At 42.0% G+C, this 27,307-nt stretch overlaps 4 non-coding genes across 4 annotated transcripts; all 4 read right to left on the bottom strand.

The window, feature by feature from the left end:
- Positions 1–11,778: 11,778 nt before the first annotated feature.
- On the bottom strand, positions 11,779–11,993 carry LOC122003329. Its single transcript, XR_006117961.1, has one exon. It is a non-coding gene; the product is annotated as a small nucleolar RNA U3 (small nucleolar RNA).
- Positions 11,994–12,508: 515 nt separating this feature from the next.
- TRNAE-CUC lies at positions 12,509–12,581 on the bottom strand. Its single transcript has one exon. It is a non-coding gene; the product is annotated as a tRNA-Glu (tRNA).
- Positions 12,582–26,289: 13,708 nt separating this feature from the next.
- On the bottom strand, positions 26,290–26,504 carry LOC122003325. Its single transcript, XR_006117958.1, has one exon. It is a non-coding gene; the product is annotated as a small nucleolar RNA U3 (small nucleolar RNA).
- A 560-nt stretch (positions 26,505–27,064) lies between these two features.
- Positions 27,065–27,137, bottom strand: TRNAE-CUC. The gene has a single exon. It is a non-coding gene; the product is annotated as a tRNA-Glu (tRNA).
- Between the last annotated feature and the right edge of the window lie 170 nt (positions 27,138–27,307).

A 27,307-nucleotide genomic window follows, 5' to 3' on the forward strand; every position in this document is an offset into this window, starting at 1 on the left:
TAATTTTGAGAAAACTTTCCTTTTTGTAATCAACCACATATTTTAATAGAGAGATTTTAATTTATAAAAGTTTCCTTTTATAACCAACCATGAATGAAATTTTATTTCCGGAAACAAATAAGGAAGTTTTAATTTTGTATTTAAAACTTGCCTTATTTGGAGCACTTGTAGGGGCCGACCATGAGAAGGGTTAAAAGAAATTTTTAATTAAATTTCCCTTATTAACCAATGGCAAGGAAAATAAGGGAATTTTAATAATAATTAAATTTCCTTATTTGCCAAGACCAAGGAATATAAAAGAGAAGGTAGAGGTGTCTCACCTCACAACATCTCTTCTATTGTTTCTCTTTTCTCTTCCTTGGTGTGGCCGGCCCTATACTCTTCCTTTTCTCTTCTTCTTTAGTGGCCGGTGCATCCCTCTCTTGGAGTTCTTGTGGTGACCGGTTCTTGCTAGGAGAAGAAGGAGAGAAAGGAGGTTTTATTTTAGCATCCCTTGGAGCTTGAAGGTTGGTGGCCGAAACTTACAAGAAGGAAGGTGTCTTGGTGGTTCTCATCTTGGTAGATTGTTGCCCACACAACGTCCGAGATAAGAAGAGGAATACGATAGAAGATCAAGAGGTTGTTGCTTACAAAGAAAGGTATAACCAATAATTCTATTCCGCATCATACTAGTTTTCTTTGTATGGATTTTGAAATACCAGACACAAGAGGCTAGTGATTCTAGATTTTCGGATTTGTGATTCGAAGTTGTGTTTCTTTTATTTTTTTCGATCTTGTGATTCGATTGTTCCTTTTGATTAAACCTAGGGTTACTATAAGGAAAGTAAATATTGAATTTCGTTGAGAGGCTTTGTCGAGGCAGTGGTGGATGTTCCCTTACCCAAGAAGACCAAATGTCTCGCCATGTATGACCTGAGAGCCGATCTCTGAAATAAATATTTAATTGAATTTGTAACATGGGTGGATTTGGATCTATAATGTTAAGTATCATTTGCAATCCAAGTCTATACCTCTAAGAACATATAAGTTAAATTTGGAATCAATAATATTAAGTTCTGTTTGCGATTTCGAATTTAATTTCTAAAGAATAGAATAGGCTGTTAGGAAAGGTTCAGGACTTGTACAAAATTTTTATAAAGGGGAACCGGTATGATATTCCTAGTAGCAACCAACACGTATAATTATCATTGTCTCGACTCGGCCACACAAAGGGCATGGTAGCTGGAGGGGTGGGTGGGCATGCGCACCCCCAATACAAGCGTCTTAAAAAACTATTGAGACAGTTGTACTGTCTCAAATGCTATTTAAGATGGTGATGAGACGATTGTTCAATTGTCTAAAAAGTATTTAAGACAGTTATTATTTTGTCTCAAATGTTATGTCTTATTCTGTGAAAAAATTAGAGACACTAAATTAAGATGGTAATGTACTGTCTCAAATAGAAGTGAAGATAGTAAATTACTGTCCCTAATGGGTTAACTTGTTAGATGCAACATTTATGATGAAAATCAATAATCTTAAAAAAACATTTACTATATAGATTAATCTAGATTAGATTTATTGAATTGTTATTTCAAAACAAAAGAAAAAACTTTTTCTTTATAAATTAAAAATGATATACATAATATAAAAGTCTACAATCATTAATTGAAGTGCATCCAACATTCATCCAATAATAGAAATATTTATATATCCATCATTAATTTGATAAGAATAAAACTACTATTCCCATGAAAGTTACACAAGAGAAAGTCTAAAGAACAATTCCTCATGATCTGAAGATAACTTTTATAATCATTTTTCATCAGAATCTTGAACATTAAAAAAAATTCTTGTTAGAGGTAAAGATAATTTATAATATATACTGTTTAGAAAAATCAATAAATAGTTCATGTAACACATAATACTCTTTCTTACAACTATGTATATATACAATACAAACAACTTCAAGTTAAACAAACCTCTTCATCTCATAATAAGAAATGATTATTCATGTGTTTACCAATATTTTTGTGTCTTTCAAGTTACTACACATGTAAAATAAATTTATCTAAAACTTTAAAAAATGTACACTACTATACCAAAATTGTTAATAATACAAAAAAAAATCTTCTGAAAACAACTACTAATGTACCTGTTGGTTACCCATTCCTTGTATATATGAAATAATATTATCTGCAACTTAAATAAAAAATAGTATATGTATCACAAAACTATCAAAATTCATTATAAAAATCAGTTATTTAAATAAAGTAAAAATACCTTTTGATTACTAAATTCACTGGATTTCATAGGAAGATGAGTCAATTGGGAGTCATGATTCTCTAACTTTGATTGAAATGCATCTATTTGGGATTTCATTTGATTTAGAATAGGAGTTACTACTTTCATACACTCTGCTACAACTTTCTCCGTAGCTATTTTTATTAAGTCCGAATAAAAGTTACTTCTTAGATCACAACTAAATATATACTATACAGATAACACTTACAATTACAATTAAATTTTAACTAATGAAAGAATAACACATTTTCTAGAAATTCTCTCCAATGTGATAAATCTCTAACTTCAGAATTGTCAATATTCAGTGCCTACAAATGAAATCATAAAAAATTAAACGTTCATCATAACATCAAAGGATTGATCACCTATCTTTAATTGTAATGCAAAAAAATCAACACTAGATCTATTTCTTTTCCAACTTCTCATGTCTGTCTGTGAAGTTTTTCCTCTAGTAAAAGAACACAAACTTTTCATTTCTAAGAGAAATACTAAAACTATTATTTGCTTTCAACTATTACATGGTAACATTTGGGAGCCGTATCAGGTAGATTCATCTAATGGTTCTCATTATTTTTTAAAAGTATGCTTGCTTTATTTGGTATATAGTTAGTCGTAATCTTAAAATTGACGAAGGATGGAGAACTAAATTTCTTATCTCTCCCTCACATTTAGTCAAACTACTAAAATCAAATCAAAAGCAATAAGAGATATATCATGTAAATTGATTTACTCAGGTACAGATCCAAGAATCAGAATTAGGAGAGGATTGACCCGTGTTCATAATTTTAATCTAGAGTGCAAGAGACAAAAATGAGTGCAACAAACAAAAATTCAAGTGGATAATAAGACATAATAATAATTTCAATTTAGCCTTTTGTTTTCTTTCGGTAGTCTGTCCATTCTTCACCGAGTACAATAAAAAAATTGATAGCATCTGCTATTCATTTAATAGATTATCAAACAAACCATCCTGTTTCATATATTGATAAAAGTGAAAAAATAAATAAATATTTTTAAGCTAACTATAAATTATCCACGCAGATGCTAAGATCTGACTATGACAATTCTACCACTATGATGAGATGAAATGCATATCCAATTGAAGCTATATATGATATTTCTAGCCCATCCAATTGAAACTTTATCTTTATATTCTTAGGTTAAATTAGATTTAGGATATTTTTTTATGTGATTACCAAAATTAAATTAAAAAGATTAATGAAATCCAAATTTAAGAACTACAAAATATGAAGAAAATGAAAATGCAAATTTTGAGAATAGAAAAATCAAAGAAAATTGATAGAAATGGCATCAATGCATTTTAAAAATTAAACATAAGGAAATAATTGAAGCAACTAAAAGCAGGAAGCAAAATAGGAGTCACTACTACCAACATTATGTGATGTTTTAGTTGCGCACATAGGAGCAACTTTTGTTGTGAGATGCTTTGGCCGCAACAGTGGCCATGCTGTGATCATGGAAAAGCTAGAGTCTCATGTGGCCATGCGTGCAGAAAAAGCACGGCCAAAGCATCTCACGGCACGACAACAAGGAGGGAGGTCGTGAATATCATCGTCGCCTCAATTGGCTTGTCGCCCCATCACCTATTCTCTTGTTTTTGCAAAACGAAACAAACCTAACCCCTTTAAAAAAAAATAATAACAAATGTAAATGATTTAATATTAAAATCTAAAACCTAAAACTTTAAATACCCCTTTAAAAAAAATAATAACAAATGTAAATGATTTAATATTAAAATCTAAAACCTAAAACTTTAAATTAATATCATCGATTCTACTTTACAAACTATCCACTCGACCATTTGAGAGTAGTGGTAGCTGAAGTGTCGTGTTGGAGCAATCCCAATGGTATGTGGGACCATGTGTTTTGATGTTATTTGCTTACAAAGAAAGGTATAACTAGTAATTGTTTTCCGCATTATGCTAGTTTTCTTTGTATAGTTATTTTTGGAAATACCAAACACAAGAGACATAAGATTCTAGAGATTTTGAATTTGTTTTCGAGTTTGTGTTTTTTTTTACATTGTCGAATTTGTGATTCGATTGTTCTTTTTGGTTAACCTAGAGTTATTTAAGGAAATTAAATATTAGCTTTCCTTAAAAGGCTTTGTTTAGGCGGTGGTGGTTGCTCCCATTTTAGAAATTAATATTTAATGAATTAATAACATAGGTGGATTTGAATCAATAGTGTTAAGTTCCGCTTGCGATTCAAATCTAAACACCATTAAGAACAGATAAGTTAAATTTGGAATCAATGATGTTAAGTTCCGTCTGTGATTCCTAATTTAACTTCTAAAGAACACAATAGGTTATTTAAGGAAAGGTTCGACACTTGTATAAAATTTTTGTACAGTGGAGCCGGTACGATTTTCCTAGGACTAACCAACAGTACTTGCCCAATAGAATGGGCATTACCCCCTTGTAATAATATTTGATACAATATAATGCATCCCACACGGCTGGTACAAAAACAAATCAAGCAAGATAACAATTCACAACCCACACAGTTGGTTTAAACACAAGCCATGCAAAATAATAATACACAGTCTACATAACTGTGCAAACACAAACAACGCATCATAAACATCAACCACGCATAGTAAAATCAAAACAAACTACGTGCCAGCACGACTTAAATACAACAAGTACAAATACCAGAAACAAATACCCAACCAAAATTAAAAATTCACATACAAGTGAATTATTATAGAAACAAGTCCAAAAGTCTAAAGTAGAATTAAAATGAAAATCAAATGTGGAAAACTCTCGATGAGATATGGGAATGATAAATAAGATCTTTCAGCGACTTCGCATTATCTCTGTCTACTACCTGAGAAAGAAAAACATAACTGGGGTGGTGAGTCCAAATGACCCAACGAGTAATATAAGATAGACAATGCATGAACAGAATATATATCTAGAGAATTAAAGATATATAGTCTCATGGAAAATAATAAGAATAATAGTGATACTATAATAAATATCCATTCTTAAACCTATATACTAAGTCATAAAAGTAAGTGCAAAAGTGGATCTACAGCAGTACTGCTTGTATCTACAAGAGCATCATATATGACATATACAACTACTAATAAACAATCCAATGTCGAACACCCGCAACAAACATATCTCAATCATATATAAACATATCACAGACATATGGATACAATAAATCAACAACATATTCAAACACATATCATATGCATATGCACGAGTATGGTCACTCCTGCCCACCCCTGAAGTTATCACGACCCCTGTGTGGCTGAGAGACTGGGATAATGACAATTGTACGACACTCCAACTACTACTACTCTCAAATGGTCGAGTGGATAGTTTGTAAAGTAGTTATCTAACTACATAGCAATGGGGTCTCTACCTGCTCGCAACTCTAGCTACCACTACCCCTGAGTAGTTGAGTGATCATAATAGGACATGCTACATGCACTCTAGACACCACTACCCTAAGTGGTTGATTGTGCAGAAATGGCTGACGACTCTCTCAACCACAAGGGAGACATAGTCACCGACATACATGCAATGCTATGATGAGTAAGATGTGAATGACCATATCTATAGATCTAATAATCAACTATACCATAATAACACAAGCATGTCTAACAATATATATATATATATATATATATATATATATATATATATATATATATATATATATATATATATATATATATATATAAACAAAATAGTCAATGTCAACTAATATCATGGATAACAACAAGAGACTCTATAGATATCAAGTCAATCATCTCAAAGATCAAGCAAATAGGTATCAAACTCAAGAAGTAACATGAATAATATTAAGGTAAATATAGTTGACTATCTAATCATAGCTCATGTACTAAGGACAAAGCACTAAAGAAACAAAGCAAAAAATATCCGTCTCAAATGTAGATTAAACGAAATATCCATATGTAATGTTTACTACGAGCTTAAAATCCTAGAGCATACAACACGAGTTATTACAATTCTCTATCATAAATCAAATAATTAACCTAAATCCTAATCCAATTAGGGAACCCTAATTGGATCAATCCCAATCTAAAATCAAATGGTCGAGTGGATAGCTCACTTTCTCCTGATCCTCTCGGGCAAGCGGTACTTGGTGGTAACCCTGATAGGCATCCAGCATGCATATCAGCTCGCATCCAGCGGTCGAATCCACCATCTGGTCAATTCGGGGTAGAGGATAAAAGTCTTTCGGACACGCCTTATTTAGATCCCGGAAGTCGATGCAGACCCTCCACTTATTGCCCGACTTGGAGACCAGTACCACATTCGTGAGCCAGCTTGGGAACTGCATCTCCCGTATGTGGCCGACCTCCAAGAGCTTCTCCACTTCCGCTCGGATGATGACGTTCTACTCCGCGTTGAAGTCCCGCTTCCTCTGCTTCACTGGCCGAGCGTCTGGTCGGACGTGGAGCTCATGCTGTGTGACGCTTGGCCGGACACCAGGTAGCTTGTGAGTTGACCATGCAAAGACAACGTGGTTCCGTCGCAGGCAACTGATTAGCTCTTCCTTCTGGTTCGTCTCCAGGTCGGAAGCGACGAACGTGGTGGCTCCCGATCTGCCATCCTGGATCTGCACCTCTTCCTTTTCTTCATAAACTAAGGACGGAGGTTTTTCGGTTATGGAGTTTACCTCAAGGCGCGGCGCTTTCCGAGCGGACCTTGATTCAGCTCGGATCATTTCCACATAACATCGCCGGGCGGCCAGCTGATCGCCGCGGACTTCTCCCACCTTGTCCTCGACAAGAAATTTGATCTTTTGACAAAAGGTTGAGACGACTGCTCGGAACTCGTTGAAAGCCAGTCGTCCCAATATCATGTTGTAGGCAGAGGGGGCATCGACCACGATGAAGTTACTGGTCCGCGTTCGTCGGAGCGGCTCCTCTCCTAGCGAGATGGCCAACCTGGTTTGCCCGACCGGCAAAACCTCATTGACAGTAAATCCATACAGCGGGGTTATCATAGGCAGCAACTCGGCTCGGTCAATTTGCAGTTGATCGAACGCCTTCTTAAAAATAATGTTGACTGAGCTACCTGTATCAATGAATATGCGATGAATAATATAATTTGCTATTACCGCCTGGATGATGAGTGCGTCATCATGTGGTACTTCAACTCCTTCAAGGTCTCTGGGCCCGAAGCTGATCTCAGGGCCCTGTGCCTGCTCCTGACCGTAGCCTACTGCATGGATCCTTAGCTGCCGAGCGTGTGACTTTCTGGCCTGGTTTGAGTTACCGCCTGGTGGTCCACCGGTAATGATGCTAATCTCACCCCGAGCAGTGATGCTCCTGTTTTCTTCCTCCCGAGCGGACGGTCTTACTCGCTCCTGTGAGACTCGGGGATTGACACTCGACTGATGATGATGTTGCCGTTCGGGGGACTCCCTAGCCACCCGCCGCCCGGTACTCTGGTGTCGATCGGGCGAAGGTGATCGGCGTCGATAGCTCCTCGTTGTCGAGTGAGCAATCGGGCCAAGACTCCGACAATCACGGGTGTTGTGGGTTGCTGACTAGTGAAGCAAACAAAACATGGGAGTCCATACCTTTCTTTTTTTGCTTGGGTCAATCGGCTGCCACATGTTAGACAGCGTGTGGCCTCGTTTCCTTATGAGGGTGCGCTCCCTCAGCTCGGGGTCCTCTTGGCGGTTGATGGCTGGCCGGCGGCTCCCGCTCGGCCGGGGCTGAAAGCTCGAGAGGGGCTTCTTTCCTCCTAGCCGCCTGAGCTTCTTCCATGTTGATATATTCGTTTGCCTTCTTTAGCATGTGGTCGTAGTCGCGGGGTGACTTTCGGATGAGCGAGCGGAAGAAATCCCCATCGACTAAGCCCTGAGTGAAGGCATGCATCATCGTCTCGGATGAGACCGTAGGGATATCTATGGACGCCTAGTTGAAACGCTGGATGTAGGCTCGGAGGCTCTCTCTCGACCCTTGCTTCATGGAAAATAAGCCGACGCTGGTCTTTTGGCAGCGTCGGCTGCTGGTAAAGTAGTGGAGGAATGCCGCTCGTAATTCCTTGAAACTCCGAATTGATCCGTCCGGCATCCTCCGGAACCAACGTTGTGTGGAGCCGGACAGGGTGGTGAGGAAGACCCTGCATTTGACTCCGTCGGTGTATTGGCGGAGAGTAGCGGCATTGTCGAACTTACCGAGATGGTCGTCTGGGTCGGTTGCGCAGCTGTACTCCCCGATCGCTAGTGGGGCGTAGTGCATCGGGAGCGGGTCCTGCAAGATTGCTTCGGAAAATTGCCGATTAATGCGCTCGGGAGATGACTCGGTCTGAGGTGCCTTGCCCTTCTTAACATCCCGGGCGGGGGCTTCATCAGATGACCCTTGGTTGGCTTGAGCTAACTCGGACGGGATCTGGAACAGGACCCGATGAAACGGAATAGGGGTAGGTGGCATGTCTCCTGGTGTGCCAGTCTGTCCTTTATTCTGTGCCCAAGTGGAGTATTACTCCGGTCGATCTTCTTGGGCCGCTCGACCGCCAGACGCCATGGTCGCCCGCTACGCCCTTCGCTTGGATAACGCTTTTTGCTGCTGCTCCACTATCTTTGCCGCTCATGCATGGATGAGCGCGTCGAGTTCTTCGGGAGAGAGCGTCACGGTGTGTGAACGTCCAGCTTCCTCCATCTTCTCGGTTCGGATTCAGGTAGGCACCGGCAAAATAAAGTGGAAGCAGAATAACGAGACTGTAGCTACAGTGAAGAATCACGCATATCTCCGTCGAAGTCTTGGGGTCCTTATATAGGATCCGGGGGGTGCACGCTTCTCGAGGTGTGCACGCTCCTCAAAGCATATCTCAAAATGGACGTGTCAGAAAAATATGTTTGACGTCATACCGCAACCATCCGAGCATATCTCCGACATGACAGTGGAAACTTCCACCGTACGATCTTCTGTCCGGTCTGGTCGCCGACCGTGCTATCTGTCGGCGGCGCATGTCTCGAGAAGGATATCGCCAGCCGTCCATTTTGTCTTCTTCTCTCATCAGTTACTAGGCCGAGCGGGTGAGCCGCTCGGTCGCATACTCGGATGGTCCTGCAGCCTTAGTTGTTCGGTAGCTTGGCCGAGCGGACATGCCGCCCATACCGCTCGGTGCATCGACTCTTTGATGCGAGAACCCCTGAGAATCGGAAACCCGACCTGCGATTGAGCTGTCTTCGAGCCGACCTGGGCGCTCTCACGGCCGATCGGCGAGGTAACCAACCCGCTCAGCAAGAACATCGGGCTATCCATCTTGACTTTGACTTCCACGTGTTGTTGACCACTGTACGACCCGACCCCCTCCTTCACCACCGGATCAGTTTGTGTTTAAACCAACTGTCTGAGTTGTGAATTGTTATCTTGCGTGGTTTATTTTTGTACCAGCCGTGTGGACTGTATTATATTGTATCAGATATAATTGCAAGCGGGTAACACCCATTCTATTAGGCAAATACACCTCCGGGGCGTGACAATACTACACTTGTAACCTCTTCAACCTATAATTCCTTTGCCAGTTTCTTGCTTTTAAGCTTGTTCCTTGCCATATCAAGGATGATTTTGTTCTTTCTTTCCGTCAAGCCATTTTATTGAGGGGATGTTGAAACTGTCAGATGTCACTGTTTTCCATTGGCTTCATAGAATTCTTGAAATTCTTTTGAGGTAAATTCTCCTCCTCGATCAGATTGCATGATTTTGATCTCGATACCACTCTCCTTTTTAGAGTAATTTTAAATTTCTTGAATATGCTGAAGACCTCTGATGTTTTGCTTCAAGACATATACCTAAGTTTTTCAAGACAAATCATCTATGGATAAAAAAAATAATTACTCTTACTAAGTGAATTTGTATTTATTAGACCACAAACATCTATGTGTTTAATTTCAAGTGGCTTTTGAGTTTTTGAACTTGAATTATTTGGAAAATCATTTCTAAATTGCTTCCCTAGTAGGCTTGCTTCACATAATTGGTTAGGATATTTGATACAAAATAGTCCTCTAATCATTTCCTCTTTTGAAAGCAATTCTAGTCCTCCGAAATTGAGATGCTCAAATCGAAGATGTCATAATCAAGTGGTGTCTTTATAACAAGTTTTGAGACAATTAAAAATATTATTTAAAATATTAAAAAAGAACATTCTATTTCTTAACATAGGCACGCCAACAGTTAAACAATTAATATCATCTTAACCAACAATTAAACAATTAATATCATCTTTTAAGATGAGTATATTATCTGTTAGATGAATGTCATCTCCTCTCTCCAAGAGTTGTCATAAGTTCAAAATGTTACTCTTCATATTTGGCACAAAGAAAATATCTGAAATAAATTAATATTTTTCATTCTTTAAATGGATGAAAATGTTACCTTTACTTTTCACGTTCATTTTTAATTCATCTTCGAATAATACATTACCACGAACTGATTCTCAAAATTATACTTGAAAAATGAGAAAGAGTGCACTTTTATCTCTTTTCCTTAAATCTCACGTACTATTTTTTTTTTTTTTTTTTTTTTTTTTTGGAATCAAATAACATTGAATCATCACATGGACCATAATAACCTTTCTCCAAAAATATCATGAGTTCCAAAAAAAAATATTTTCATCTTGATATATTATTATAATTACTCACATTGAACACCAAAACTTAAAAAAGAATCATATCTTTATTAATCATAGCTCTTATATCATTTCATTGGAAGAAAAAAATTATGAAAAAAAATACACATTATGTGGACGATGAAAATAAGAAAAAAAACATAAACACAAGTTTCATTCAATAAAAACGTTAACATATCTATAAACTTATTAGATAATTACTAACTCCACATTTATTTCTCACTACATCGAGTTTATCTCAAACAAATTGAATCTAGAACTATCATTCTTATCAACAATTACCATCTCATCTATCCGTTATTTATCACCTCATAATATTCAATCTCTATCCATTGACTCCATAATATTTTAACTTTATCTACAGTTAAATTTAATTCCCAACTAATAGGGCCTTGTCGGAAGGCAGATGGAGAAGCTTCTTTCTCACCACTTAGGATTTCCCTGCCAGAAACAAAATGCATGGAAAAAGGTTTAGAGATATTTATCAGAAAGCAAGGTTTCCAATTAATGTGTGACCACCAGACAGTGCAGCGATGTCCTCTGATCACTGAGGCCCATGTGTCCAAATACATCCCTGAGGTGATCAGAACCTGCTGAATTTTGATGAACAATTAACAATTTTCAGAAGGCAGAAGAAGGAAGCTTGAGATGACACTCATAGCGCACCCACAAGTGGCAAGTTTCGGAAAAAAACAATACTCGAGATGCAATGTACAAATTCTACAGTCATACTGTCTTTCGGAAAACTATTTTATGGTCTGTCAGACTCTAGACCACCCCAGCAGGTGTAGAGATATGCTGAGAACGATCAACCAAAACGAGATGAACCTACAAAAAATTGATTCAGCGTCTGTCAGACAGATTCGAGACCACCCCAGCAGGTGAGTAGACACCCGCTGAGAACGATCCTCCACAGCCTCTGATCCCATAGAACCTGAGCCGTTAATCACGCTCTGATCACGAATCTTTACGTCATCAACCAGATTGGGTTGCCTGTCTCCTTAACACTCAAGGATACAGTGGTACGAGCCTAAAGAACAGATCCTGTTCAAGTAAGGTCGTGCCAAGAGCAGCCAGCGCCCCATACATAAAGCCCCGATTACAAAACAAAAAACGGATGTGGGACTAAATAATGAGATGATAAAACAAACAGCAACGACCTGACCGTCCTTCAAGGATCTATCTAAAAAAACACGAAATCAAAGTGAGATGGGATTCACTTATGCGAGGCGGAGCATCGACGGGCCGCAGTTCTCCTCGGCGACGGTGACCAGTCCGCCGAGCTTCTTCCTCTCGACCTTCGCCACCGCGGCCTTGTACGATTTCCCCCCATCTCGGCAACAGCGACGACGACGAAGCGCAAGCGCCTAAGGAAAAAGAGAGGCAAGGGGAAAAAAAAACAAAGAGGGAGAAGCTGCGATAGAGGAAGAAGGTTATGGTAGCCAAATGGTGGCCGTTGGATGAAGAAGACCCGCCATCCCGTTTGTCATTATTCGAACGGTTGCGATTCAATTTGGTCGGCCGGGTTCGACTGACTCGGTTCGGTCGTCCTAAAATTGAAGCGCAAATAAAAAATCTTCCGTTGCCGGGACTCGAACCCGGGTCTTTCGGGTGAGAGCCGAATATCCTAACCAACTAGACTACAACGGATTCGGTTCATACTTCTGCCACTAAGACTAATATAACATAAGTACCCAGCACCAAATAAGCATAAAAACATGAAGCAACTTAGCTACAGGAAGTAGGATGCCAATTATCACAAATATTTCTTAAAGTACTTGAGGCAGAGCATGAATAGAATCCCTGGAAAACAATGTGATGTGGATGTTTTCATAGGAGTCGATCGGTCTTCTAATATGCTCCCGAGCGAAAAATCAATCCGCTTGATCTTCCATTTCTCTTTCAGTTTGCTGACTTGCTATAAATAAAGGCATAGCCAATTGTGAGGAGGGGGTGAGAACGCCCCCTCTGGAATTTAGAAAAACATTAATAGTATATATTTGAAAAGTCCTCAACGCTACTTTGACTGATTGATTCACCGTCGTTCGTTGTCGAAAAATTAAAATTGATCGCATATCTAGAAAACCCTTGACCTAAGCTATACATTGGTACCACTTTTACGAGAAAATACCGTGTCTTGAAATATTAAATATTGAATTTTAAAAATAAAATATATAATAACAAATTGATAAATTAAATGTAGAACATGAAGTGAGAGTGCTAAATTAAAATTGGATTAGATTCAAACTAAATCTAACGGGTAGGCAAGGAGATAATGATTACGTTGGTTTAAATTGGGATTAATTTGGAGTAGATTTGATCAAGTTATGATCGAATCAAATTTAAGATTTTTATTTGTTTAAAATGAATTATGGTATTTTTGAGAAAATTTTCTCTTTCTTCTTTTCCCCTACACACACTACAACACTGCTGTGTCATACCCTATCGTCGATTTAGGAATGCTAAATATTATAAGGAAGTAATGTCACAAATGATTGAGTCATCGATAATATTATAAGGAAGTAATATTATAAGGAAGTAATATTATCACTTCTTGGCTCTGAGCTCGGTTTGACCGTGAGTTGGGTTTTACCTCCGTAGTTTCATTCTCTAGAGCATATACGTGTCTCTATGACCAACCGACCACCATTGTTAGCGCATTTCCATGGCACCATTGAGGGAAGAGGGTGCGTCATCTTCTTCTGCCTCGGTCGATCCTTTGGTCGACAAGGAGCAGCTCCGTCAAATCATCGCTAAGACATAGGTATCCGAACATTATTCCATTCATCGATATATGTTCCCTTCAATATTTTTCCCCTCCTTGATTTTCGTCGTAGATGAGCTATTATATTTAAGAGTTTCTTTGGATTACTAATTCATGTCTTGCTTGAATTATATTGAAGCATGTGAAAAAAGAATTCGGATCAGTTTAGATTGATTGATGACTGATACTTTATCGATAAGAGTTAGTCTAATGTTGATTAGCTAACATCTTCCATAATTGATTGAAAGATCAAATGGGTGATCAATTGGCTAAGTAATAATCTTAAAGGTCGAATTAATCAATGTTTCTTAATCGGTTAGAATTAGGTTTCAGAATTTGGCTAAACCTAATTTAATCAAATGGTCTCGATTAATCAATGCTAATCGATGATTAGGTTGATCCAATTAGGGTTCCCTAATTGGATTAGGATTTAGGTTAATTATTTGATTTATGATAGAGAATTGTAATAACTCGTGTTGTATGCTCTAGGATTTTAAGCTCGTGGTAAACATTACATATGGATATTTTGTTTAATCTACATTTGAGACGGATATTTTTTGCTTTGTTTCTTTAGTGCTTTGTTCTTAGTACATGAGCTATGATTAAATAGTCAACTATATTTACCTTAACATTATTCATGTTACTTCTTGAGTTTGATACCTATTTTGCTTGATCTTTGAGATAATTGACTTGATATCTATAGAGTCTCTTGTTGTTATCCATGGTATTAGTTGACATTGGTTATTTTGTTATTAACATTGGTTACTATATATATTTATATATTGTTAGACATGCTTGTGTTATTGTGGTATAGTTGATTATTAGATCTATATATATGATTATTCACATCTTGCTCATCATAGCATTGCATGTATGTCGGTGACAATATCTCCCTTGTGGTTGAGAGAGTCGTTAGTCATTTCTGCACACTCGGCTACTTAGGGTAGTGGTGTCTGGAGTGCATGCAGCATGTCCTGTCATGCCCACTCAACTACTAAGGGGTAATTGTAGGATCGAAAAGAATTTAGATATCTCCACAATTACATGATATTGTCCACTTTGGGCCTAAGCCCTCATGGTTTTGCTCTTGGGCTCTCCCCAAAAGGCCTCATGCCAATGGAGATATCTTTCTCTTATAAACCCATGATCTTTTCCATGTGTTTTCAATATGGGACTATGTTTGCAACCTTGCAACCCCAACAATCCCCCCCTCAAACAAAGGACCATGAGCTTCCCACGTCCGATCCTTGACCCACCAAGTCTTCCTGCCCCTCGGTCTACCCGACCTACTAGGACTTCCTTGCCTAGCCGCAACTAGGACTTCCTGCCCCTCGGTCCACCTGACCTACTAGGACTTCCTTTCCTAGCCGCAACTAGGACTTCCTGCCTGGTGTCTGGTCCTCTTGATCCGAACATAGGAGCCCCCACTTTCTTTGTTCGAGGTCAATATTGTACTCACATGGTTCAATCAGACCATAGCTCTTGTGCACAGTCGGCGGTTAAACCTTCTGGCAGTCCGGGCTCTGATACCAATTGTAGGATCGAAAAGAATTTAGATATCTCCACAATTGCATGATATTGTCCACTTTGGGCCTAAGCCCTCATGGTTTTGCTCTTGGGCTCTCCCCAAAAGGCCTCATGCCAATGGAGATATCTTTCTCTTATAAACCCATGATCTTTTCCATGTGTTTTCAATATGGGACTATGTTTGCAACCTTGCAACCCCAACAGTAATGGTAGCTAGAATTGCGAGTAGGTAGAGACCTCATTGCTATGTAGTTAGATAACTACTTTACAAACTATCCACTCGACCATTTGAGAGTAGTGGTAGCTGGAGTGTCGTGTTGGAGCAATCCCAATGGTCTGTGGGACCATGTGTTTTGATGTTTAGGCAAAAGGTTTAAGTTAGGTTCACCTTTGTATTTGATATGTGTACTTGAGTTGTTCAGGACTACAGGATACACATGAGATTCAGGTTGACGGCTTCGGGTCCGGTGAAGGATGACGTTGGGTGTTGGGACCGAAAAGTAGCTAGAGGGGAGGTGAATAGCTCGTCGCGTGCTAGGTGCTCGTTGCAGCTTGTTTCTTCAGAAATGCGCAATGGAAAATACAGAAACAAACTACACAATGCTAATAATGAGGGTTTAGTTTGTATCCACCTCATAAAGGTGGTTATTCTAAGGATCCACACCTACTCACGCACCCTCCACTAAGAAATCACTCCTTTTCGGTAACTACCGAAGGCGGAGAAGCCCTACAAACTCACAGTACAAGAAGAAAGAAAGGAAAACAAATACAAGCAATAGCTTACAAGTTTTACAACTGAAAACCCTAACCCTAGCTTTTTTCCTCAGCTGTAGATCCACCTCTTGACTTGGAAAACCTCCAAGAACCTTCAAGAACTGGCAGTGAGAACCCTGTGGAGAAGCTCTGTGATCGCAGGTGAAGATCGGAAGAAATGACCGAGAGTTCTACCGAAGGAATCGCATGCCTATAGCCTTTATCTGCGCCAACGGTCGGATCTCGATCGATTGGATTGCTCCCAATCGATTGGGGAGGCTTTGGATCAATCCGCTGATCGATTCAGAGCGCCTCTGTGCTCTGGGAATTTGCCTGGATCGATCAGCTGATCGATCCAGGGCTTATCGCGACAAATCGCAGTTCCCAATCGATCCACTGATCGATTGGGGCCTCTGGAACGATCCACTGATCGATCCAGCAGGCTTCTGTGCGCTCGCGATTGCCTTCCAATCGATCCACTGATCGATTTGGACGAAGGCTTCTCACGGGGACTCCCCAATCGATCGGCCGATCGATTGGGCTCCAGCCAATCGATCGGCTGATCGATCCAGCTGCTGGTTTTTGCCCAAAATCAAGTCTCAAGCCCCCAAACCAACATCCGGTCAATCCATGACCTGTTGGTACATAAAACCTAGCATCCGGTCACCTTTGACCAGCTAGGACTCTCTCACCAAGTGTCTGGTCAATACCTTTGACCCACTTAGACTTTTCTCCTCTTGCCAAGTATCCGGTCAATCCCTTTGACCTACTTGGACTTTTCTCCTCTTGCCAAGTATCCGATCAATTCCTTTGACCTACTTGGACTTTCACTAGATGTCTGGTCAACCTTGACCCATCTAGATTTCTCTGTGTCTGGCTTCACTCACCAAGACTTCCCTTCTGCCTAGCTTCACTCACTAGGACTTCTTTTCTGCCTGGCTTCACTCACCAGGTCTTTCACCTAGCTTCACTCACTAGGATTTTCACTTGGCTTCACTCACCAGGATTTTTCTTCTGCCTGGCTTCACTCACCAGGATTTTTCTTCTGCCTGGCTTCACTCACCAGGTCTTTCACCTAACTTCACTCACTAGGATTTTCACCTGGCTTCACTCACCAGGATTTTCACCTGGCTTCACTCACTAGGATTTTTCTTCTGTCTAGCTTCACTCACCAGGTCTTTCACCTAACTTCACTCACTAGGATTTTCACTTGGCTTCACTCACCAGGATTTTCCTCTGTCTAGCTTCACTCAACAGGACTTTCACCTAGCTTCACTCACTAGGATTTTCACCTGACTTCACTCACTAGGATTTTCCTCTGCCTGACTTCACTCACCAGGACTTTCACCTGACTTCACTTACCAGGATTTCTCTTCTGCCCGACATCCCAGTTAGGACTTCCCAGTTAAATATCTGGTCAACCTTGACCTACTTGACTCTTCTTCAACCAACCTGATTAGACCCTGATCAGAGGGGAATTGCACCAAACAATCTCCACAAATGAACCACTGCATTGTCAAATATAGAAACACAAACCAAGACTCAAGTTTGGTCAACCAGGTCAACCTTGACTTGAGGGATATTGCACCAACATTGGGAACGAGCTGCAGGCTTGTATATATCCGAGGGACCGTGGACAAGGCAGTGAGGACAAGGGCCGAGGGAAGCGACTTCGAGGCATACGCGAAAGATGACATTGGGGATGAGCCACGGGCTTGTATGCATCTGAGGGACGAGAGCCAAAGGAAGTAGGCTTGAAGGCAAGGGGTCAAGGCTGCGAAGGAAGCGTCAAATGAGTCGTAAGGGTGAGGGTCCGAGTGCTGTGAGAGAATGTTCTCGGTACTAGTCGACTGCATGTTTCAGTAGTCGACTACATGTTTTAGCAATCGATTGATATCGAGCCGTTGGGATGTAATGATCGAATTTCCACAGAGGCAGTCGACTGCATGTTTTGGCAGTTGACTGGTAGGCGGGGTTTTCTAACCCGCGACCTATATAACCAAGCCTTGGAAGCTTGGTTGAGGTTGACGAAATAGAGGTGGTTAATCTCTATTAGTAGTCTACCTGTACCCTAGCGTCAAAGGGGTTCTTGTGAGAGTTGTGGTGAGATTTCTCTACCCACAACGAGCTACGTGAGCTAGCCGGAGTTTGCCGGGGAGTAATCCACCGAAGGATCGGGATCGACCACCTTATGGACAGCCGTGGAGTAGGAGTCATAATCTCCGAACCACATTAAACGGGCGTGTATTGGTTTGCATTTCATTTCTTGTCTTAGTTTTAGTTTAGCTTGTTTGTTTTGTTTGTATTTCCGCCGCGTAAGCTAACATTGGTAGGAAACAAAAGATTTTGGGGCGTCGTCTATCCAACCCCCTTCAAGTCGCTCATCGATCTCCCTACATGTCGTATAATTGTCATTATCCCAGCCTCTCAGCCACACAAGGGTCGTGGTAACTTGAGGGGTGGGCGGAAGTGACCATGCTCATGCATATGCATATGATATGTGTTTGAGTATGTTGTTAATTTATTGTATCCATATGTCTGTGATATGTTTATATATGATTGAGATATGTGTGTTGCGTGTGCTCGACATTGGATTGTTTATTAGTATTTGTATATGTCACATATGGTGCTCTTGTATATACAAGCATTACTGTTGTAGATCCACTATTGCACTTACTTTTATTACTTACTTAGTATATAGGTTTAAGAATGGATATTTATTCTAGTACCACTGTTATTCTTATTATTTCCCATGAGACTGTATATCTTTAATTTTCTAGATATATATTATGTTCATGCATTGTCTATCTTATATTACCCGTTGAGTCATTTGGACTCACCACCCCAGTTATGTTCTTCTTTCTTAGGTTGTAGACAGAAGTAATGCGAAGTCGTTGGAAGATCTTATCTGTCATTCCCATATCTCATCGAGAGCTTTCCACGTTTGATTTTCATTTTAATTCTACTTTAGACTTTTGGACTTGTTTCTATAATAATTCACTTGTATGTGAATTTTTAATTCTGGTTGGGTATTTGTTTCTGGTATTTGTACTTGTTGTATTTAAGTCGTGCTGACATGTAGTTTGTTTTGATTTTACTATGCGTGGTTGATGTTTATCATGCGTGGTTTGTGTTTGCACAACCATGTAGACTGTGTATTATTATTTTGCATGGTTTGTGATCTTGTCCGAGAGTCGAGTCGACGGACGCTGGGGACGTGGCACTTGCTGCTGCCTTCAGATGACTTCCAAGATGACGTGGACCTCCAATGAACTTGCAACAAAGCCGAGTCGGGAAGGGGTTCTCGGCGACGACCCTCTGACGCTCAAGTCAGGCACCGGCGAAATAAAGTGGAAGCAGAGTAACGAGACTGTAGCTACAGTGAAGAATCGCGCATACCTCCGTCGAAGTCTTGGGGTACTTATATAGGATCTCGGGGGGGGGGGGGGGGGGGGCGCGAGTGCACGCTTCCTGAGGTGTGCACGCTCCTCAAAGCATACCTCAAAATGGATGTGTCAGAAAAATGTGTCTGACGCCATACTGCAACCATCCGAGCATATCTCCGACATGACAGTGGAAACTTCCACCGTACGATCTCCTGTCTGGTCTGGTCGCCGACCATGCTGTCTATCGGTGGCGCATGTCTCAAGAAGGATATCGCCAGCTGTCCATTTTGTCTTCTTCTCTCGTCTGTTACTAGGCCGAGCGGGTGAGCCGCTTGGTTGCATACTCGGACAGTCCTGCAGCCTTAGTTGTTCGGTAGCTTGGCCGAGTGGACATGCCTCCCATACCACTCGGCGCATCGACTCTTTGATGCGAGAACCCCTGAGCATCGAAAACTCGACCTGCGATCGAGATATCTTCGAGCCGACTTGGGCCCTCTCACGACCGATCGGCGAGGTAACCTACCCGCTCGGCAAGAACATCGGGTTGTCCATCTTGACTTTGACTTCCATGTGTCGTTCACCACTGTACGACCGGACCCCCTCCTTCACCACCGGATCACGTGTCTTCCCCTCAAGTCTAGTCGAAGGAGGTTGAAAGTCCGACTGATTGGACTACTAGTTTGGTGATGTAGCGGCCGCTCGGCCACTGAGGTGATGCTTCTCTGTTCGGGCACTGTGATGGTGGCAGGCAACCGCTCGGCAGCCTACCTGCTAGGCCTTGGAAAGTTTTGCTTACCGCTGATTACCTTGCCGACCCGAGGGCGATTAATGCTGACTTTTTTAGAATCTCCTCAGAATTCGTGCAAATCCTTGCCATTAAGGCCGAGGATGCGCCAACGCCCACGTAATGGTGTTCATTAAATGCCATCCTCTAACCTGTCGCCATGTGGCGCCACCGCCGTCATCATACGGCGAGGGCGTCAGCTCCGATGGGGCAGGCGGCGGTTTGAATTCAACGGTTGGATGTCGACTTCGATTCCGATGAGCTGGATCGGACGACTAAGGTTGACTAAGCCATATGTTTATAAAGCACCGGCGCTGACAACTATTCCATCGTTGCTGCTTCCGTGTGTTTCATCGGCTTCCTCGGCCTCCAACGCTCCGACGATATTCTACCTCCCTCTCCTAGGTCTACTTTTGTAAGCTCCCTGATCCTCTCTTGTTTTCGCATTTGCTTCCCCTTGCTTTCCTTGGCGTCGCCTCTTTCGTTGCTCTTTCCGTCAATCTTTCCGACGAAGCTTCTGCATTTTCATTTCCTGATAATGGCCAGTTGGTCTGCCCCCTCTCCTGGCCTTTGGTATCATGCCATGGAGAGTCGGTTCGACTTGGAGGATGTCTTTAAGCTGATTAATGCATATGATATCCCTACTGACCACAAGCTTACCTTGGTCGAGCCGTCTGACCGACCCCATGACCCGCCGGTCGGCGCTGTTATTTTTTTTCGCGACCAATTTGTAGCTGACCTTAGGTTTCCCATCCACCCCTTCATCATAGAAGTGTGCAACTACTTTCGCATCCCGCTCGACCAGCTCGTTCCCAACTCCTTTAGGCTGCTGTGCAGCATAGTCGTGCTTTTCCGAGTGCACAACATCCCCCTCAAGCCTCAGATTTTTCATTATTTTTACTATCCCAAGCAGTCCGAGATAGGCATCTTCTTGTTTCAATGTCGGATCGGCCTAGTTTTCTTTGATAAGATGCCTACCTCCAACAAACACTGGAAAGAATATTTTTTTTTTTTGAGTTTTCCCGAGGCGCCACCCTTCCGAACCCAATGGCAAATTGCTCTGCCATCTCCCCCTGACTTGAAAAAGTATAGGACCGAGCCTGCTTTTTTACACGCGGCTCACCTGTTGGCCGGGTTGAAGCTGGACATTCACAAGCTGCTACCCGAAGGGATGCTGTATCTTTTTGGCTTAAGCCCGATCCGAGCGCGACTTCCGAACGACCCTGGTAAGACATAACTTTCTCTCCTTATCTTTGAGTCTAACTGATTTCTTTTTTCTTGCAGCTGCGACCATGATGAAATCGGTGGTGCTCGGCATGCTGAAATGCAAAGCTGCCAAAATAGAGGCGGCCGCAGCGCAGGAGTGAAGCTCACTTTCTCCTGATCCTCTTGGGCGAACGGTACTTGGTGGTAACCCTGATAGGCATCTAGCATGCATATCAGCTCACATCCAGCGGTCGAATCCACCATCTGGTCAATTCGGGGTAGAGGATAAAAGTCTTTCGGACACGCCTTATTTAGATCCCGGAAGTCGATGCAGACCCTCCACTTATTGCCCGACTTGGAGACCAGTACCACATTCATGAGCCAGCTTGGGAACTGCATCTCCCGTATGTGGCCGGCCTCCAAGAGCTTCTCCACTTCCGCTCGGATGATGACGTTCTACTCCGCGTTGAAGTCCCGCTTCCTCTGCTTCATTAGCCGAGCGTCTGGCCGGACGTGGAGCTCATGCTGCGTGACGCTTGGCCGGGCACCAGGTAGCTTGTGAGTTGACCATGCAAAGACAACGTGGTTGCGTCGCAGGCAACTGATTAGCTCTTCCTTCTGGTTCGTCTCTAGGTCGAAAGCGACGAACGTGGTGGCTCCCGATCTGCCATCCTGGATCTGCACCTCTTCCTTTTCTTCATAAACTAAGGACGGAGGTTTTTCGGTTATGGAGTTATCTCAAGGCGCGGCGCTTTCCGAGCGGACCTTGATTCAGCTCGGATCATTTCCACATAACATCGTCGGGCGGCCAGCTGATCGCCGCGGACTTCTCCCACCTTGTCCTCGACAAGAAATTTGATCTTTTGACAGAAGATTGAGATGACTGCTCGGAACTCGTTGAGAGCCGGTCGCCCCAATATCACGTTGTAGGCAGAGGGGGCATCGACTACGATGAAGTTACTTGTCCGCGTTCGTCGGAGCGGCTCCTCTCCTAGCTAGATGGCCAACCTGGTTTGCCCGACCGGCAAAACCTCATTGACAATAAATCCATACAGCGGGGTTGTCAAAGGCAGCAACTCGGCTCGGTCAATTTGCAGTTGATCGAACGCCTTCTTAAAAATAATATTGACCGAGCTACCTGTATCAATGAATATGCGATGAATAATATAATTTGCTATTACCGCCTGGATGATGAGTGCGTCGTCATGTGGTACTTCAACTCATTCAAGGTCTCTGGGCCCGAAGCTGATCTCAGGGCCCTGTGCCTGCTCCTGACCGTAGCCTACTGCATGGATCCTTAGCTGCCGAGCATGTAACTTTCTGGCCTGGTTTGAGTCACCGCTTGTTGGTCCACCGGTAATGATGTTAATCTCACCCCGAGCAGTGATGCTCCTATTTTCTTCCTCCCGAGCGGACGGTCTTACTCGCTCTTGTGAGACTAGGGGATTGACACTCGACTGATGATGATGTTGCCGTTCGGGGGATTCCCTAGCCACCCGTCGCCCGGTACTCTGGTGTCGATCGGGCGAAGGTGATCGGCGTCGATAGCTCCTCGGCGTCGAGTGAGCAATCGGGTCAAGACTCCGACAATCATGGGTGTTGTGGGTTGCTGACTAGTAAAGCAAACAAAACATGGGAGTCCATACCTTTCCTTTTTGCTTGGGACAATCGGCTGCCACATGTTGGACAGCGTGTGGCCTCGTTTCCTTATGATGGTGCGTTCCCTCAGCTTGGGGTCCTCTTGGCGGTTGATGGCTGGCCGGCGGCCTCCGCTCAGCCGGGGCTGAAAGCTCGAGAGGGGCTTCTTTCATCCTAGCCACCTGAGCTTCTTCCACGTTGATATATTCGTTTGCCTTCTTTAGCATGTGGTCGTAGTCGCGGAGCGGCTTTCGAATGAGCGAGCGGAAGAAATCCCCATCGACGAAGCCCTGAGTGAAGGCATGCATCATCGTCTCGGATGAGACCGTAGGGATATCTATGGCCGCCTAGTTGAAACGCTGGATGTAGGCTCGGAGGCTCTCTCTCGACCCTTGCTTCATGGAAAATAAGCTGACGCTGGTCTTTTGGCAGCGTCGGCTGCTGGTAAAGTGGTGGAGGAATGCCGCTCGGAATTCCTTGAAACTCCGAATTGATCCGTCCGCCATCCTCCGGAACCAACGTTGTGCGGAGCCGGACAGGGTGGTGAGAAGACCCTGCATTTGACTCCGTCGGTGTATTGGCGGAGAGTAGCAGCATTGTCGAACTTACCGAGATGGTCGTCTGGGTTGGTTGCGCCGCTGTACTCCCCGATCGCCAGTGGGGCGTAGTGCATCGGGAGCGGGTCCTGCAAGATTGCTTCGGAAAATTGCCGATTAATACGCTCGGGAGATGACTCGGTCTGAGGTGTCTTGCCCTTCTTAACATCCCGGGCGGGGTTTCATTAGATGACCCTTGGTTGGCTTGAGCTATCTCTGACATGACAGTGGGAACTTCCACCGTACGATCTTCTGTCCGGTCTGGTCGACGACCGTGCTATCTGTCGGCGGCGCATGCCTCGAGAAGGATATCGCCAGCTGTCCATTTTGTCTTCTTCTCTCATCTGTTACTAGGCCGAGCGGGTGAGCCGCTCGGTCGCATACTCGGACGGTCCTGCAGCCTTAGTTGTTCGGTAGCTTGGCCGAGCGGACATGCCGCCCATACCGCTCGGCGCATCGACTCTTTGATGCGAGAACCCCTGAGCATCGGAAACCCGACCTGCGATCGAGTTGTCTTCGAGCCGACCTTGGCGCTCTCATGGCCAATCGGCGAGGTAACCAACCAGCTCAGCAAGAACATCAGGCTATCTATCTTGATTTTGACTTCCACGTGTCGTTGACCACTATACGACCCGACCCCATCCTTCACCACCGGATCAGTTTGTGTTTCAACCAACTGTCTGGGTTGTGAATTGTTATCTTGCGTGGTTTATTTTTGTACCAGCCGTGTGGACTGTATTATATTGTATCAGATATAATTACAAGCGGGTAACACTCATTCTATTAGGCAAGTACACCTCCGGGGCGTGACAATACTGCACATGTAACCTCTTCAACCTATAATTCCTTTGCCAGTTTCTTGCTTTTAAGCTTGTTCCTTGCCATATCAAGGATGATTTTGTTCTTTCTTTCCGTCAAGCCATTTTATTGAGGGAATGTTGAAACTGTCAGAGGTCATTGTTTTCCATTGACTTCATAGAATTCTTGAAATTCTTTTGAGGTAAATTCTCCTCCTCGATCAGATTGCATGATTTTGATCTCGATACCACTCTCCTTTTTAGAGTAATTTTAAATTTCTTGAATATGCTGAAGACATCTGATGTTTTGCTTCAAGACATATACCTAAATTTTTCAAGAAAAATCATCTATGGATAAAAAAAATAATTACTCTTACTAAGCGAATTTGGATTTATTAGATCACAAACATCTATGTGTTTAATTTCAAGTGGCTTTTGGGTTTTTGAACTTGAATTATTTGGAAAATCATTTCTAAATTGCTTCCCTAGTAGACTTGCTTCACATAATTGGTTAGGATATTTGATATAAAATAGTCCTCTAATCATTTCCTCTTTTGAAAGCAATTCTAGCCCTCCGAAATTGAGATGCTCAAATCGAAGATGTCATAACCAAGTGATGTCTTTATAACAAATTTTGAGACAATTAAAAATATTATTTTAAATATTAAGCAAAAACATTCTATTTCTTAACATAGGCACGCCAACAATTAATATCATCTTTTAAGATGAGTATATTATCTGTTAGATGAATGTCATCTCCTCTTTCCAAGAGTTGTCATAAGTTCAAAATGTTACTCTTCATATTTGGCACAAAGAAAATATCTGAAATAAATTCATATTTTTCATTCTTTAAATAGATGAAAATGTTATCTTTACCTTTCACGTTCATTTTTAATTCATCTTCGAATAATACATTACCACCAACTAATTCTCAAAATTATACTTGAAAAATGAGAAAGAGTGCACTTTTATCTCTTTTTAAATCTCACGTACTTTTTTTTTTTTTTTTTTTTGAATCAGATAACATTGAATCATCACATGGACCATGATAACCTTTCTCCAAAAATATCATGAGTTCCAAAAAAAAAATATTTTCATATAAATTATTATAATTACTCACATTGAACACCAAAACTTAAAAAAGAATCATATCTTTATTAATCATAGTTCTTATATCTTTTCATTGGAAGAAAAAAATTATGAAAAAAAATACACATTATGTGGACGATGAAAATAAGAAAAAAAACATAAACACAAGTTTCATTCAATAAAAACGTTAACATATCTATAAACTTATTAGATAATTACTAACTCCACATTTATTTCTCACTACATCGAGTTTATCTCAAACAAATTGAATCTAGAACTATCATTCTTATCAACAATTACCATCTCATCTATCCGTTATTTATCACCTCATAATATTCAATCTCTATCCATTGACTCCATAATATTTTAACTTTATCTACAGTTAAATTTAATTCCCAACTAATAGGGCCTTGTCGGAAGGCAGATGGAGAAGCTTTTTTCCCACCACTTAGGATTTCCCTGCCAGAAACAAAATGCATGGAAAAAGGTTTAGAGATGATTATCAGAAAGCAAGGTTTCCAATTAATTAATGTGTGACCACCAGACAGTGCAGCGATGTCCTCTGATCACTGAGGCCCATGTGTCCAAATACATCCCTCAGGTGATCAGAACCTGCTGAATTTTGATGAAAAATTTACAATTTTCAGAAGGCAGAAGAAGGGAGCTTGAGATGACACTCATAGCGCACCCACAAGTGGCAAGTTTAAGAGATAAACAATACTGGAGATGCAATGTACGAGTTCTACAGTCATAAAAAACATAAAATTATTATATTAATCTGCTGCGTCCCTTCTTCGTTAAGGCAAAAACTTTTTTTGCGTCTGTCAGACAGATTCGAGACCACCCCAGCAGGTGAGTAGACACCCGCTGAGAACGATCCTCCACAGCCTCTGATCCCATAGAACCTGAGCCGTTAATCACGCTCTGATCTCGAATCTTTACGTCATCAACCAGATTGGGTTGCCTGTCTCCTTAACACTCAAGGATACAGTGGTACGAGCCTATAGAACAGATCCTGTTCAAGTAAGGTCGTGCCGAGAGAAGCCAGCGCCTCATACATAAAGCCCCGTTTACATGACAAACAAGGGATGTGGGACTAAATAACGAGATGATAAAACAAACAGCAACGACCTCACCGTCCTTCAAGGATCTATCTAAAAAAACACGAAATCAAAGTGAGATGGGGTTCACTTATGCGAGGCGGAGCATCGACGGGCCGCAGTTCTCCTCGGCGACGGCGACCAGTCCGCCGAGCTTCTTCCTCTCGACCTTCGCCACCGCGGCCTTGTACGATTTCCCCCCATCTCGGCAACAGCGACGACGACGAAGCGCAAGCGCCTAAGGAAAAAGAGAGGCGAGGGGAAAAATAAAAACAAAGAGGGAGAAGCTGCGTATCTATCTGTGCACGCACGTCTGCTTGATGGTTTTATAGACGATAGAGGAAGAAGGTTCTGGTAGCCAAATGGTGGCCGTTGGATGAAGAAGACCCGCCATCCCGTTTGTCATTATTCGAACGGTTGCGATTCAATCTGGTCGGCCGGGTTCGACTGACTCGGTTCGGTCGTCCTAAAATTGAAGCGCAAATAAAAATTCTTCCGTTGCCGGGACTCGAACCCGGGTCTTTCGGGTGAGAGCCGAATATCCTAACCAACTAGACTACAACGGATTCGGTTCATACTTCTGCCACTAAGACTAATATAACATAAGTACCCAGAACCAAATAAGCATAAAAACATGAAGCAACTTAGCTACACGAAGTAGGATGCCAATGATCACAAATATTTCTTAAAGTACTTGAGGCAGAGCATGAATAGAATCCCTGGAAAACAATGTGAT

This window comes from Zingiber officinale, chromosome 7A (genome assembly GCF_018446385.1).
Source record: "Zingiber officinale cultivar Zhangliang chromosome 7A, Zo_v1.1, whole genome shotgun sequence".
Lineage (NCBI taxonomy): Eukaryota > Viridiplantae > Streptophyta > Magnoliopsida > Zingiberales > Zingiberaceae > Zingiber > Zingiber officinale.